Raw genomic sequence first — 13602 nt, forward strand, 5'->3', positions numbered from 1 at the left:
TTTAAAAAATATTCTCAATTCCTCCCCATTTCATTTTCTCTTTCTCTTTTCCCGGTTTGTCCCTCTTCCCTCCCCTTCCTCCTCCTCTCCCACTCCCTCCTCTCCCTCTCCCCCTCCTCCTCTTTCTCCTCTCCCTCCTCTTCCCCCTCCTCTTCTTCCTCTTTTTCCTATTTCTCCTCTTCTGATATTTTCAAACCTGGTAACACTCTTTCCCTTTCAACGTGAGTAGGAATATCCCTTCATCTGTGTAGTGCAGCTGGGGAGAGAAGGCAGTGAGCACAGAGTCATCAGCAGTGCACTGGGTTCGCGATGGCGGGGCATGGGCAGCAGAAGGAGAGCCAGGGAAACAGACAGTGCTTCCTTAGTGAGAGATAAAGGCAGAAAGGAAGGGGAACAGGAGCTTCTTGAGGGCACACGGCTACTGACAAAGCTGTGTCTTAAGTCTGTGCATTAGTGACATGAGCCCTGTTTTTTATTTTCTTTTAAAGACAAGGTCTTTCTATGTATACCTCGCAGTCTTGAAGCTCACAGTGTAGGCCAGGCTGGCCTGGACTCAGAGGTCTGTGTCTTCTGAAAGCGGAGACTAAAGGCTGTGGCACCATGTCACTTGCCACCTGTCTGGCTTCTGCAGAACTCCGATGAGAGCGCCATCACTTGCTTTTTCTCATTGCTTTGACCAGTCACGTGCTGAGAGGGAGTGTAAGGTGGGGTGGGGTGGGGAGGGATTACCTTGGCTCACAGTTTGAGGGTACAATCCATCGTGGCCAAGCAGGCAGTGGTGAAAGGGGCTGTCAGCTGTGGCAGCAGGAGTGTGAGGCTGCTTGTTCACATCTGAGTGGACCAGGAAGCGAGCAAGGGGAGTGCTTGCTTAGTTGCTGCCTTCCTTTTCTCCTTTTTGACTTAGTTTGGGACCCCCATGTCAGGCAATGGTGCCATCCACATTTCGAATGGGGGTTCTCTCATGAGTTCTTTCCAGAAACTCCCTCACAGGGACAACTGCAAGGGCGCCTCATGGATGTCCTAGATGTTTCTTAATATAATATGGTTGACAATCAAAATTAATTAGCACAGGCGTCTGGAGAGATGGCTCAGTGGCTGAGAGAGCGTACTGCTCTTCCAGGGGACCCTGGTTTAATTCTCAGCACTCCTTTGGTTGGCTCATAACTGCCTGTACTGCCAGTTCCCTCGGATCTGATGCCCCTGGCTTCTGTAAGCCTGCCTTGTGTGCACATGCCTACACAGACACACAGAGATACACACAATTAAAAACCAAATGAATCCTTAAAAATTACTACAGGGGGAAAGTCAAACAATTAAGACTCACACCCCCCTCCTCCTGGGCCCAGTGCTGCCAAGCACTAATGCATAAGTCAATGCAGGAAAGTTATAAAAACTACCCAGAGTTATATGACATCCATTGGTCTGGTGCCAGCCAGTCACAGGGCAACCTGAGAGGCATGGGCTAGTGTTGAGGGGAACGCAGCACATCCACCAAACGACGAGGATAGAAAACTTTAGCACTGTTCTCTCATTGAAAACGAACATACAGTAACACCTCAACTCCCCGTACCTTAAAGAGCTCATCATGCTTGTTTTTCTATTCACGTGGTGGGATACTGTTCATGGCTTGTTTTACATTAGTCTAAGTTTGTTAGCATTTACTCTGTGGCCTAGGCTATCAACAACCTTGGAGAGCGTTTAGTGTGAGCTGAAAGGGTGTGTAGACAGCTGTTTGGGGCTATCATACTCTCGTACCCTCGGTGTTGACCCAGCTAAAGTTGGTGGGAGTTTGGAGAGCTTCTGTTATCTTGTTTCTGTGTGTGGGTGTGTGCATGGGTGTACTTGTATATGCAGGTATGAATGTGTGTGTGAACAATAGAAGTCATTCTTGGGTGCTGTTTCTTAGGAGCCATTAACCTGTCTCCTCCCTCCCTCCCTCCCTCCCTCCCTCCCTCCCTCCCTCCCTCCCTCCCTCCCTCCCTCCCCCTGTCTGTCTCTCTGTGTCTCTGTCTATCTCTGTCTCTCTGTCTCTGTCTCTCTCTGTCTCTCTCTGTCTCTCTCTCTCTCTGTCTCTCTCTCTCACTTACATACACGATTTCTCTGTATGGCCCTGGCTGTCCTGGAACTCACTCTGTAGACTAGGCTGGCCTTGAACTCAGAGATCCACCTGCCTCTGCAGAGAGCCCCATGGAATCAACAGAGTATGCCACCACTGCCCTGCTCTCCTGCTTTCTAAAGATTTATTTTATTTTTAATTACATGTATGCGTATTGTCTATGCGAGCATGTGCATGCATGTACCAGTGTGTATTCTCTATGTGAGTATGTGCTTGCATGTACTGGTGCCTGCAGAGGTCTTCAGAGGTCTTTGGATCTCTTAGGAGCAGAAGTTTCAGGATGTTGTGAGCTCCCTGATGTGGATGCTGGGAAATGAACTCAGCTTCTCTGAAAGGGCAGTGGGTTCTCTCTACTGCTGAGCCACTTGTCTAGCCTGCTTTCTCTTCCTTCCTTTCTTTCTTTCTTCCTTCCTTCCTTCCTTCCTTCCTTCCTTCCTTCCTTCCTTCCTTCCTTCCTTCCTCTGTCTCTCTTTCCTTTTCTTTCTTTCTTTCTTTCATTTTTCTTTCTTTCTTTCATTTTCTTTCTTTCCTTTTCTTTCTTTCTTTCTTTCATTTTTCTTTCTTTCTTTCATTTTCTTTCTTTCCTTTTCTTTCTTTCTTCCTTCCTTTCTTTCTTTCTTCCTTCCTTCCTTCCTTCCTTTCTTTCTTTCTTCCTTTCTTTCTTTCATTTGTTTGCTCTTTCTTCTCCCCACTCCCTCCCCTTCTCTTTTTTCCCTGGTTTTTGAAGACAGGATTTTCTTGTGTAGTCCTGGCTGTTCTGAAACTAGCTCAGTAGACCAGGCTGGCCTCAAACTCGGAGATCAACTGCTTCTGCCTCCCTCATGCTAGGGCATGCCTGGCTTTTTATGAAGTCTTTGGGGCTAGAACTCAGGTCTCTATGCTTCCACAGCAAGCACTTCACTGACTTTCTCCACAGCACCAAGGTTTATTATATCTTTCCCAATTTCCTGTGCACTTCTACCAGTTAGTGAGAAACACAGAACACTCCAGGAGCAATTGCATGTTTGGTTCTTTGTGTGTGTGTGTGTGTGTGTGTGTGTGTGTGTGTGTGTGATGTATTTTAAAGATTTGTTTTAAGGACGTATACTTTTTATAACCATGATGTCTTGTAGGTGTAGCAATAGAAGTGAACTTTTTGTTACTATGCAATATACTTCTTTATATCTGGTAATAGATATTCCTTGTGATGGTTTCTACTTTGTCTACTTTTAATTAGTGGTTTTTGTGGCATGTCTTTTCCTATTTTAATTTTATTGTATCTATTTAAGGTGAGGAGTGGTGTGTGTGTGTTCTTGTTCATGTGTCATTGTTCTTGTCTTAATTAGTGTTTCTATTGCTGTGATGAACCACCATGACCAAAAGTTAAGGAGGAAAGGGTTTGTTTTGCTTACACTTCCACATTGGTAGTCTATCAGGACAGGGACTCAAACAGGCCAAGTACCTGGAGGCAAGAGCTGATGCAGAGGCCATGGAGGGGTGCTGCTTGCCGGCTTGCTCCTTGTGGCTTGCTCAGTCTGCTTTCCTTTAATACTTAGAACCGTCAGTCCAGGGATGGCACCTCTCACAATGCACTAATTAAGAAAATACTCTATAGGTTTGCCTACAACCCCATCTTATGGAGTTATTTTCTCTTTCCTTTCTGTTGTGTCAAGTTGACACAACATTATCTAGCACGGAGTAAGTATGGAGGCCAGAGGACAGCTTTTGGGTGTTGGTCCTTGCCTTCCCTGAGACAGTCTCTTAACTGCTTTCTGAGCTGGGCTCACCTGACCTTCAAGCAACTATCTATTCTCCTGTCTCTGCTTCTCATGTTTCAGTAGGGGGTGCTGGGACTACGCAGGTTTTTTTCTTCTTTTTTCTGGGTTCTGGGTTCTGAATTCAGGTCACTAGGCTTGCACACTGTGGTATGGTTTAGATGAGTAATGTCCCCTGCAGAACACTTGGTCCCAAGTTGGTGTTTGGTTATGGGACTGTTAAGAAGTGCTGCCCGCTGGAGGACGTATGTCACCTTGAGGATGTAGAGCCTTCGCCTACTTCTCTCGTTCTTCTCTTTGTGGATAAAATGTGATCGGCCTTGTGATATGGGTCAGCTCACCGGCTGCTCCTGGACTCTACCCTGACTCAGTTCCTAGCACTCACATGACAGCTCACAACCATCTATGACTCCTGTTGTCAGAGATCAGATGCCCTCTTCTGGCCTCCAAGGGCATTAGGTGCACATGTCCACTACTGTCCACCACTGTTGTCCAACAGTGTCCACCACTGTCCCCTACTTTTGTCCACCACTGTCCAACACTGTCGTCCACCACTGTCCACTACTATCCACCACTGTTGTCCACCCCTGTCCACCACTGTCCACTTCTGTCCACCACTGTTGTCCACCACTGACTAACACTGTCCACTATTGTTCACCACTGTTGTCCACAGCTGTCCACACTGTCCACCACTATCCACCACTGTCCACCACTGTTGTCCACCACTGTCCACCACTGTGGTCACAACTGTCCACCACTGGGGTCCATCACTTTTCAGGGCCTGGTTTATGCGTGTTTTGGGGATGGAACTCAGGCTATCAGGCTTGCGTGGTGACACTTTTCCCCCTCTGAGCCCTCTCCTCAGACTTCTTGGCTGTTTACCTTTAATGCAACTGTTGACATATTTGGATTGATTCTGCTCTTCATTTTCGGTTGGTCTTGGTGTTCTTTTCTTTCCTGTCTTCCTCAGACTAGATACTTGATATCCCATTTTTTTGTTATGTCTCTGACTTTTGTCTATGACTCTGTAATTTTTGTACATGCATTTTTATTGCTTCCTCAGTATGGCATACATACCTAACATTTTGTTTTACAGTTTTGCAGAGCTGAGGTCCAAATATAGAGTTGTCACACATGTGAGGCAAGTGCTTTACCACTGAGCTACGTCCATAGCTCCACACCTAAAGATGCATAGTCTACTTAGAGTTAATATTTCATGAAAGAAGGTAAAATGTGGCAGCCTTAGAACAATCCACATCTCCTCCCCTCTATAGCAAGACTGCACTTCTAATGTCCACAGAGGTTCAAAATCCTGCCAGACAATACTAAATGTTTGTGCTTACAGTAGTCGGTGGTCAAAGGACAATTTGCATCATACTTGTGGGAGTGGGTTCTCTCCTCCCTCCACGTGGGTTCCAGGAGTTGAACCCAGGCTTGGCAGCGGGGCACTTGCCTGCTCAGCCATCTGGCAGTCCAACCTTTTCATTTTCAATCTTTGATATTTCCATAATCTATTACTGTTGCCGTGTTGTTACTGCTACAGGGAACATTTGGAAGGCGAACATTAGGACTATTAATGGGGAAAACCATATGACTTAGATCAGTTCAAGTGGCTTTGCTGTTTACAAGGTCATGACCTGAATGCAACCTCCCTTAGTATCCTCACTGGGACAGTGGGGGTAATGACAGTATTTGCCGCAGAGAATTACTGCATTAAGGAAGACAATGCTAATAAAAGATTTTGCACAGTGTTTTGAAACTTACTAGGGGCTTGACACATGGCAGTTACTGATGTGGTGATAGTGATAATTATTGTTATGATATACAATGGGACCAAGTCACCACACTTGTGAGTCAAGTACAAAAGGCTTAGGAGGCAGTCACCCAGCCACAGTCTATGCCTTAAACTACAGAGACACCTTCTCATTATCCCAGAATGTGTGTGAGGCTTGAATTGACAAGACTGTTTTTGGTTATTAGGGTCAACAGTTTAGGAAATGGAGATTCTTGGATACAACACCATTCACATCTCCCTCAGCTCAAGTCAGTGACAAGAATGATGCAAACTCCAGAGTTTTCAGAAGTGTGAATCAGGCCTGAGAATGTGGAGTAAACGGAGTTTCTTGGTAATTCAGTGTATGCACTGAAATTTGCGAAAGAAACACATTCTTAGAAAGAAATGAAAGGTTAGGGGTACAGGGGCAGGAGGAAGAAAGACAAAATAGCATGAGGGAAAGAGGAGTTGGGATGCTGCTGGGGATTAGAGTACTGTCCACCCCCTGTATTTCTTTGTGTGTGTTTATGTGTGTGCATATGGTATGTTGGTATGCCTGCATGTACTTCTCTATGTGGATGGCCATGCACACATAGAAAATTTTAAAATGTCACACATATTATGAAATAGTGACTCTCAGTCCTTTCGTTGCTTGAGTTTTTTTCTTTTTTCTTTTTGTTATGTAGCTGGCAGTAGTTCCAAGTTGGTCTGGAACTATGTAGACCAGGATGGCCTAGAACTCTCTATGTAGATCGGGATAGCCTTAAGCTCATAGAGACTTGAGTCCTCTGTCTCTTGGTATTAAAGCTATGTGTCACCACAGTCAAGTTCACTTGATAATTTCGTAGAAATATTTTTATGTGTCACGAGTGTTTTGCCTTTGTGTGTGTATGTGCTGTGTGTATGCAGTTCCAAAGGAGGTCAGAAGGGGGGTACCAGATCCCTTGGCACTGGAGCTACAAATAATTCTGAGCTGTCATGTGGGTGCTGAGAACTGAATTCAAGTCATCTATAAGAACAGTAAGTACTCTTAACCTCTGAACCATCTCTCTAGTTCCTTGACAATTTGTGGTGGTTTGAATATACCTGGCTCAGGGAGTGGCACTATTTGGAGGTGTGGCCTTGTTGTAGGAAGTGTGTCACTGTGGGCATGGCTCTAAGTCCCTCCTCCCAACCATGTAGGAGCCAATCTTCTAGTAGCCTTCAGATGAAGATGTAGAACTCCCAGCTCTTTCTGTACCATGCTTGCCTAAATGTTGCCATGCTTCTGCCTTGATGATAATGGACTGAACCTCTGAACCAGTAAGCCTGCCCTAATTAAATGTTCTTACAAGAGTTGCTGTGGTCATGGTGTCTGTTCACAGCAGTAAAACCCTAACTAAGACAGAAGTTGGTACCAGTGACTGTGGTATTACTGTGATAGGCCTGACCATGGTTTTGTTTGGAAGAGTGTGTATTTTCGGACTTCGGATTTGGAAAGCAGTGGAATCCTTTAAGTGGAGCTTGATGGGTTATCCTAGTAGGAGTATGCAAGACTCTGTTGCTGATAGTGATTTGAACTGTCCCAAGAGGTTTCAGTGGAGAAGAATTTCAGTATGAGGCATAGACTCTTTTTGTGGTATTTTGGTGACAAATGTGGCTGCTTTCAGCCCTTGTCTGAAGAGTGTGCCTGAGGCTAATGCAAAGAGATTTATATTAATTGCAAAGGGAGACAAAGGGAGTCTCAGAAACTGCCAGCATAGACTTGGCTCTCTGGTTAAGTCTCATGAAGAGCATTTTGATCAAGTGTAGCAAGCTTTGAATGGAAAAATAGAAAAGGGTGCCAGAAAGTGAAATGGAGCTGAATCCTGTGTTCACAGATATTATATTGAGTTAAGGGAGCGGTGACCTTGGGGCAAGATTTCACCCAGTTAAGTTTAGGTCCAGGCATTTAGGTATAAGCCTTTAATTTCAGGAGGCAAAGGCAAGCCAATTTCCCAGTTTGAGGCCAGCGTAGGACAGAGAAGTTTCTAGGTGAAGAAAAGTTTAAGTCCAGGTGTGGTAGTATGCACCTTTAATCCCCTTAATCCCAGTATTCAGAAGACAGAGCCATGCAGATCTCTGAGTTCAAGGTCAATTTACAAAGCAAGTTCCAGGACAACCAATCTTAGGCAATGAAGGAGTTGGAAAACAGAAAGCTGGTAATAAAGGAGGTCATGACCCAGCTCCAGCAAGCAGCAGAACTCTGCAGCTTTGGTCGTGAGGCTGAAGCTTGGCACCATGAAGAGAGCCTATGGGTGAAGCTTATTTGCAGTGGAAGACTCCAGCGTATTGGAGATGCCAGAACCATGGGATGACCAAGAACAGCAGCAGCAGTGGAGTGGAGTCAGAGGTTAGAGTGCTACAGAGGGCAGAGCTGGAGACGTGGTGCAAGCCCTTTGGAGGAGTCCAGAAGATCATGTGTGGATCCCAGACATTGGAACAAGAAGCTGTGAAGTTGACTTGGTGACCCCGAGATGTTAAAGATGACAGAGCTGTAGTCTATCTACTGAGGAAAGCTGTTAACAGAGTCGAACCAGCCCAGGAGAAAGATGCTTGTTGCAGACAACAAAGATGAAAAAAGAGTTGGAGATCTGAAGACCGCTTTGACACCAGATATGGAGATGCAGAGTTTGGAGTTTGCCCAGCTGGTTTTCATTCTTGCTTTGGGGATTACAGTTAAATGATTGGATGAAATTCAGAAGAGACTTTGAACTTTGGACTTTTTTTTTTTGGTTCTTTTTTTCAGAGCTGGGGACCGAACCCAGGGCCTTGCGCTTCCTAGGTAAGCACTCTACCACTGAGCTAAATCCCCAGCCCCGAACTTTGGACTTTTAACATTCTTGAGACTGATATAGAGTATGGGGACTTTGGAAGTTTGATTAATATGTATTTTTTATTATGTTATGGCTAAGTATGCCCCCCCATAGACTCATGTGTTTGCTATGGGGGCTAGGGAGTGGAATGTGATGTTTTGAATATGCCTGGCCCAGAATGTGGCAGTATTAGGAGGTGTGACCTTGTTGGAGGAAGTGTGACACTGTGGGTATGACCTTTAAGACCCTTTTCCTAAACACATAGGAGCCAGCCTTTTCCCAGTAGCCTTTGGATGAAGATGTAGAATTCTCAGCTCTTCTTGTACCCTGCTTGCCTAGATGCTGCCATGCTCCTGCCAGTTCCATGGACTAAACCTCTGAACCTGTAAGCTAGTCCTAATTAAATGTCCTTACAAGAGTTGCCATGGTCATGGTGTCTGCTCACAGCAGTGAAACTCTAAGACACAAATTTTAAATTACATTGAATTTATTCATTTATTTAATGAATGTGTGACCGTTTTGTCTCCATGTATGCCGTGGGTACTACACATGTGCCAGGTGCCCACAGAGGCCAGGGAAAGGGTGTTTGATTCCTTGGGACTGGAGTTGCAGATGGTTGTGAGCTGATAGGTAGGTACTGGTAGCCAAACCCAAACTTTAAGTGTTCTTTACCAACTGAGCTGTCTCCTACACCCTCGTGAATGTCTATTCATAAATATGAACATTCTAGTCACGATTTTTAAAATTTATGCATGAGTGCTTTGTCTGCAACACACATATGCCTAGTGCCCACAAAGAAGAGGGCACTGGATCCTCTGGAACTAGATGGAGTTAAGGATGGTTATAAGGAGATGGAGAGAGGGCTCAGGGGTTAAGAGCACTGACTGCTCTTCCAGAGGTCCTGAGTTCAATTCCCAGCAACCACATGGTGGCTCACAACCATCTGTAATGGGATCCGATGCCCTTTTGTGGTGTGTGAAGACAGCTGCAGTGTACTTATGTAAATTTTAAAAAAGGATAGTTATGAGGTATCATGTAGGTGCTGGGGTCTGAACCCAGGTACTCAGAGCATCAAGGGATTTTAAGGGATGAGCCATCTCTCTAGCCCTAGTCACCGTTTCTAATGGCGCTGCTACTCCCTCTGACTTCCTTCCTACCCTCCCTCCAAGTTGTGTCTTCTTCCTTTGCTTATTCCAAGTTTGTTTCCTGCTTATTCTTCCTCATTCTGATCCACCACTTCCTTGGTGCCCAATCCCATAGTTTGCCTCCGTAGTCTCAGTTAAACACATTTCCTGGTCTATCACTTTGAAACACTTCAATGGTGCTCTTTGGCCTTCAGGATGAAGTCCTTGCTTTTCCAGGTTTCCCAGTAGCCTCTTGTAAAGCTCTCTGCTCTCCTTTCCCATCACCTGCTGCCAGTCTTCCCCATCATCCCTGACTGATATCCCGGAAATACAAAACTGCTTGTGCTTCCTTCCTGCTGCTTGCTTCCTTGCTGTTGCTTATGACCTGCCAGCTGCCTGGCATGTGCCGGCATTCCTCAGAGCATCTGGGCTTACCTAGCCGATGTGCCAGCTGCCTGGCATGTGCCGGCACTCCTCAGAGCATCTGGGCTTACCTAGCTGATGTGACAGCTGCCTGGCATGTGCCGGCACTCCTCAGAGCATCTGATCTTACCTAGCTGACTCTTGATTCAACCTTTAGGACTCCACTCAATCATTGCCTTCATTGGAATTGTCTCCGATTTGTGGCCTAGTTAGCTGTTCTCCTGTGTGTTCTGTCAACTCTGAATTCCCCTCTGATCACACTGTATAGAATTATTGCACTTCCCTGCTTCATGGGTTTCTTATCGTCTTCAGGTTGGGATCCCTAGACTTCAGGTACATCTGGTACTCAACACACATCTGTTGAAGGAACAGACCTTTGTAGGGATCTTCATGCCCAGCTCAGGTTCTTTCCAGGCCTCTGCCCCCGAAGGTCTATCCTGTGGTTTCTCTTTGGGCTTCTGCTTGTCCCTTTCTTCTGCCTCCATGAGCACCACCAGACCTACTTCTTCACAAGTGCTGAGGTTAAAGACCACCACACCTGGCCAGTTCCCATTCTATTACAATCTTTTATTGAACAGTTGTTCTGACCAGAGTGGCCTGGAGTTTTGACCTCAGTCTTATCAGTCCCTTCAGTAAGATGTAAGACATACCTTTCTCTGAGAGACAAGGGGCCGCTATGCCTTGGTTCTCCTTGACCTAACTCTTCACTTTAAATACTGCAGGGATTCCTCTACTTTAGAGCTTTTCTCTTTCCTTTCCTCTCATTTTCCATTTTTGTGGGATCATTGAGTGAATCAACATTTGTCCTGACTCTTCTCTTTATGATATTGTTTTGGCTATCTGTTTTTCTCCTTTTAGGCCTCTATTGAGTTTGCAAACAAGGCCCAAGCCTGTCTTGAGAGGCACAACACTTAGCCCAAAAGGCAGTAAATGTTTATAGGACAGATGGACTGGTGAACAGTCAAGATGCATGCATAAACGGACAGACTTGTGGTAGGCGGGGTGGCCAGCTGGTCAAATGGGTTAATTGGAAGGATGAGTGTGAATGGATAGATGGCTGGGTTTATCTATGGGTGGATGTGTGAATAGGTGGATGGATGGATGGACAGATGGAACAGTGAACTTGAAGTAGTCCTTTCAGACCCAGGTCTCTGATCAAGCATGTCTTTCTTCTTACACGTCTATTTTCTCCAATAGAAAAATAAATTTCAATAGACCACAAGAAGCAACTCGTCTTTTTCTTGGAAGAGTATCACTATTGAACTGAGGAGGAAGGACAGTAGCTGGTATCAGTCTCTATTTCCCAGCTGCCAAAGAGCCAGTCAGAGCGCTCTTGGATTATAATAATGTCTTGATGGTTAGAGAGAACTCCTTATCCTGGACCTCCCTCCATCTGAGGTTCTGATGCTTTCACCAAGTTTGGGCTGTTTGAGCCAATCTGGATGACAATCCTTCTTCCAAAGGGTGGGGTCAGATTGCATAATTCATGACTCTGCTGTAAGCGATGAAAACCCAGTTCAAACTAGTTAGCAACAACAACAACAACAACAACAACAGTAACAACAACAAAACCAAGCTGTGGTGGTGAACCTTTAATCTCAGCACCTGGGAGGTAGAGGCAGGTGGATCTCTGTGAGTTTGAAGCCAGCCTGGCCTACACGGTGAGTTACAGGACAACTAAGGCTACATAGAGAAACCCTGTTTCAAAAAAAGAAAAACAAAAAACAAACAAACAAACAAACAAACAAACAAAAAAACTCAAACCAAACCCAACCAAACCCCAAAAACAAAAGCAAAAAAACTTCGCCAAAATAAACAAACAAGCAAAGGCCCACCCCCCACATTATTCCCATAAGCCAGCTGTGGCATATGAGAGGGGCCCATGTCCACCTCGATGGACCTATCACTCCTCTCAGAAGACCGTTGGTTTATGTGTTTATCTCCTATTTCTATCTCTACCCAATGACTGGTCTTACCGCCTCTACATAAACACCTTTGTCCTTTTGCCCACAGCCCAAGGAGAGGAGGCACAAATCCTTAAGAAGCTCTGATTCGTCTGGTTCAGGTGATGTGTCTGCTGCCCTTGGGGCTTTGGTGCAACAATACTGTCATTGAAAGTCCTGCCAGCATCCCAAGAAATAGGAACAAGCAGGTCCCCTGTTCTGGGTGGAATAATGAGGTGGCAGAGGGCCCTGGGTAGCACAAAGCAAGCTCGACTTCACTCACCTTGGCACTGTACATTGGGAGGAGTGTTAGGCTCAGTTATTATTCTAGTTTCTAAGCCCGTCGATATCCCGTTCGTAATGTGACCCTCTATCTCCTGAGTGCTGTTCAAATAGTCCCAGTTGTGCAGAGTGTAGCAGGTTTATCGCGTTTCCAGTTTAAAACATGTCCTTCACAGCACCAAGATCATAATAGATGCTCAATATAGTGCAGGGGAAATCAAACTCCCAGATGGATCCTGCCTAAACCGCTCCTTCAGAACAAACGAGGCAGCCCCTGCCAGTAAGACACAGCGATGCGGGTGATGAAGGTGAAGTGTCCAGCCGGAGGGTGACAGCGGGTGCCAGAGCCTGTGGACCTCATCGCATGTACGAGTGCACCCGGGGAGGGCTCTGCTCCTTGAAACTTCAAGTCCATTGGGAATGAACTGTTCCTCTGTTCATGGCTGTGTGGGGCAAAGCACTTGGAGATGAGAAGATATTTGTAAAACCCAAACACATCCTTTCATTGCCTGTGGCTTGGTGATGACAGAGGACCGACTGAAAGGGCAGTGTAGATAATGTTTAACAACGGTAAATGCTCCACAAAGGATTGCAAGAAAAGAAGTTGGAGCTATCGGGGTGCGGCGGTGCACACCTCTACTCCAAGTGCTTGTGAGGCAGACGAAGGCAGATCTCTGTGAGTTCGAGGCCAGCCTTTCTTTCGATAAAACCTCAAGTTGGATGGTGTGGTGGCTTGAATGAGAACGGCCCCTATAGGCTCATGTGTTTGACTGTTTGGTTCCCTGTTAGTGGAACTGTTTGGGAAGAGTGATGACGTATGACCTTGTTAGGGGAGATGTGGCCTGGAGTGTGTCACTGGGGGTGAGCTTCAAAAGCCCATGCCAGGCCTGGGGTCCCTCTTCCTGCCTGCCACCAGTATGTAACGTTCTTAGCTCTATCTTTAGTGTCATGCCCGTCTGCTTCTCAGTGATAATTAAGGACTAACCCTCTAAAACTGTAAGCAAGCCCTCAGTTAAATGCTTTCTTTCCTAAGAGTTGCCTTGGTCATGGTTTCTCTTCAAGGCTGTAGAACCATAAACTACCTTAGATGGGTAGGGAAGTGGAGGAGATCTGGGAGAAACTGGGGGAAGAGAAAGAACACAGTCAAAATATATTGTATGAAAAAATAGAAACATGCTAAAAATGAGATAAAAGTTACTTAACATACATTCCTTATGAATGGTGTTTTGTTTTGTCTTGAAATATTTTATTATTTTAAAAATTAATAAAAAGAAGAGTAAAAATAGGTAAAGCACAAAAACAGAGGCAGAGGTCAGTGAAATAGAGCAGAAAACTCAGAAATAAATCTGTAT

Source organism: Rattus norvegicus, chromosome 5, assembly GCF_036323735.1.
Source record: "Rattus norvegicus strain BN/NHsdMcwi chromosome 5, GRCr8, whole genome shotgun sequence".
In the NCBI taxonomy this organism is placed as follows: Eukaryota; Metazoa; Chordata; class Mammalia; order Rodentia; family Muridae; genus Rattus; species Rattus norvegicus.